General features: G+C 31.2%; 1 long non-coding RNA gene across 1 annotated transcript; it reads left to right on the top strand.

The window, feature by feature from the left end:
• The first annotated feature begins 318 nt into the window (after positions 1 to 318).
• LOC127721008 (uncharacterized) lies at positions 319 to 1863 on the top strand. The gene is made up of 2 exons (XR_007991030.1): positions 319 to 499; positions 1718 to 1863. It is a non-coding gene; the product is annotated as an uncharacterized LOC127721008 (long non-coding RNA).
• The last annotated feature ends 1420 nt before the right edge of the window (positions 1864 to 3283 follow it).

Below are 3283 nucleotides of genomic sequence, written 5' to 3'. Positions count from 1 at the left end.
TATATATAAAACAATCGCAGTGTATATCAGCATAAATTAATCATGAACTTTGCACCCTATATAATAGAAATTCCCAAATTTCACCCCACCCCAAAACATAATAAATTAATAGACTGGCCAGCTTGCATACAGAATCATACAGTAAATATAAATATTTGTGAATAACCCCTTCCACTAAAAATATGCCCCCTTTTTCCGTGGCTGCTGATGTAAAATATCTTGTTTTCATTCCTTTTTTTTCTATTCTTTTTAACAATCTAAAGAGAAAGACGTATTTATCAGTTGATAACTTGTAATATGAACAACCGATATATCTATTGGAATAGTGATTTTTAAATTTTCGCGGCATTTTTAACATTTCTATTTTAAGACAAATTCAGATATGCGCATGCGCAGTTGTTTTTGTTGCCAAAGTTTGAATATCCGCTTTCGAGACCACAAGGTGATTCTACAGAGTTTTTATCAATATCTCTCCTGTATACAGCTTTTATATTTTATCGTAAGTATATATAAATTGTTGTGATTACAGTAAATACAGTATCCTATTTTAGAAATGTGAGCATATCAAGTTGTTATGAAAACTGTACTGAAAAGTTGAAATTTTTCACGAGGAAAAGGGGGATGTTTAGCATGTTACCATTCCCGATTTACCTTGCAACGTCTCATGAATTTTTATCGTTGACTATTTGAATTCATCATATGATTGAATCAAAAGTAAAAAGAAATTTTATCTTTATTTACCTGTTCAATTCAGTTACACGAAATCTCACAAAAAGGGGGGCTTGAGTTGTTTACAAAATTGGGATGGAAAGGTCAGAAGCTATATGGCTCACCAAGTTGGACCTTTAATATTTTACTGTCAAAAATGAAGTAGTGTTTTGACAAGGTAATCAAAGATGAAGGGTATATCATATGAGGGTGGTAAAGAAATATTTGCATGCAACGTATTTGGCCTTTTTATTTCTCGTTTTCTTGTCTTTGGTTCGACATGCGTTATTTGTGTTTCCCCTTATTTATTTTCCGTGTTTCGTGTTGGTACTCTTAATTTCTCGTGCTTGTCCCACATTTGATAAAAAAAAGTAAACCGGGACTAAATTCCAAGTCAGTCTGGATTTTTAAATTATGTGTTCCCAGGATATCATGGATATTAATTGCTATCAAGTTATGAATATTTTTTTTTCAAATCGGATGCAACTAGCAGACGCAAAAAGGTGACCGCAGGGTCTTCGTGTCCATTATCATGTTCTGTGATCTCCAAGAACGACTGAGTAATAACTGCTAGTACTTTTTCCTTAACATTTACGATTTTATTTCTCGTGCTTCGTTTATCCCAATTTTTATTTTCCGTGCGACGTTTTGGGGATTTTTATTTCACATGTTTTCGTGTTAAGAACCCCCCTTTACAACCCTTGTACCATATGTCAATCAGACAGATATCCATGCAGCAGCACAAGTAATACAGAAAAAGACATGTGGATAAACCTTCAATTTGTTCAAGTTAAAATGTAGTATTTAGGATTTTCTTGCAGATTATACCTTCTGGTCTATATAAAGGGAAATGTAGTTGAGATTTAGATCGAAGTGTAACTTTCATTTAGTTTTCATGAGTTCTTATGCTTTTGATTTATACTTTAAATATCATCATTATGAAGTTATTAATAGTTAAATGTGTTGAACAGTATTAAACTTGACAATGTTATAACTTTTGATTTTGTAGATGTCTTCATGAAGACCTATGGAATCACGGAACAACAAGTGTCTGGCCAAACAAAAGCCTTTCTAAAATGGGCTCCAAAAAGACAGGGTGGGAGAAGAAAGAAGTTGAAGTTTTCACTATTAATAAATAAATTTATTTTAATTTTATCGTATTGAATATTTCTCTATAATCAGTGGTTGGACATTAGAATACATGGAGTAGGAACAAAAAAATTTGTTTTATATTTTGATCACTCAGATATTTAGCATAGACATTGGGCAAAAACTATGTGTATTAAGGGTTGTGTGCTTTCAAAAATTAGGATAGATCAATATTTCTCTATGATAATTTGTGTTTTTATATGCATATCGTTAAATGTGTTAAATGTTAAAAAAATCTTGGGGGTTAAATTATGGTTCCTAGGAAAGCCCTAAACACACATATTTGTTATTCAGTTGATTGGTTGTTGACATCATCATGGTCAAGCCATGCTCTTATCACAAGAATGTAGTCTCTCAGTTTTATTGTTGAAAATTCTTCTATGAGTAATAGACAGTCAATGGTATATATTCAAAGTTTTTATTGTTGCCTTTTGTTAACAAGACAATCATCAACCAAAGAACATTATTTATATATCTTTGGGTCACCATACAGTCTTCAACAATGAGCAAAAGATCACATCATGTCAATTATGACCAGGCAATGATATTATTCGTCAATTTTTTTCTGAGATTAATTTTTTATATTTTGGTGTGATGGAGCAGTTATTGGATAAAGTTTCCTGTGGCAGAATGTTGCTATGACATTTAGCATGTAGAGGGCCTTGAGAAGACACTAGCTTGAATATTGCTACAGAATAAAATTATGGAATGCAACACACAGAAAATACAGGATGAATGAAACTTAAGTTTTAGGTGGAAATACAGTTGAACACAACCACTAACCAATTTTGATTCCGTGTTGAATATGGTATTCACCCTGAATTCAATCTGAATTCAAGGTGAGTTATTGGTTTAAACAATGTTGAAGCAACCATTATTCAATATTGATTCAAAGTTGAATATCAACGTTGATTCAACGTAGGATTTCAACGTTGATACAAATTTGCAAAATCTAATAATAATTCAACATTGATTCAACATAGAAAATAAACATTGATTCAATGTTAAATCAACGTTGTGTGCCTGCTGGGTAGTATATCAGATCAACAAAACTGTTGATTAAGAATCTCGTCTTACTAGACTATGATTATGATTTTTTTAAACAACAGTTATCACAAATTCATGTATTATGTTATCAATAATAATTATGCCAGTTTGTTGTAACAATTCAGTGTTCGAATTTACCAATTTAACTATTGCAATAAATGTCTTCCCTTCTTTATTCGCCATCTGCAGATACACATGAAACTTGAATTAAAATCATTTCAATTGTTGTTTAAGATTTTCCGTACTGAAATTAAGCATGATTGAATATTAAATATAATGAAAAAACTTCTTAAGTATCACCATTAAAAAAATTAGAAAAAATCTCAGTTTAGCCATCATATTTGACATTTGTTTTTTGCTTAAGAAATGTTAAAAGAAG

This window comes from Mytilus californianus, unplaced genomic scaffold (genome assembly GCF_021869535.1).
Source record: "Mytilus californianus isolate M0D057914Y unplaced genomic scaffold, xbMytCali1.0.p SCAF_11, whole genome shotgun sequence".
Classification (NCBI taxonomy): domain Eukaryota; kingdom Metazoa; phylum Mollusca; class Bivalvia; order Mytilida; family Mytilidae; genus Mytilus; species Mytilus californianus.
The sequence above is the reverse complement of the archived record's forward strand: the minus strand, read 5'-3'. Positions and strand labels throughout refer to the sequence as shown.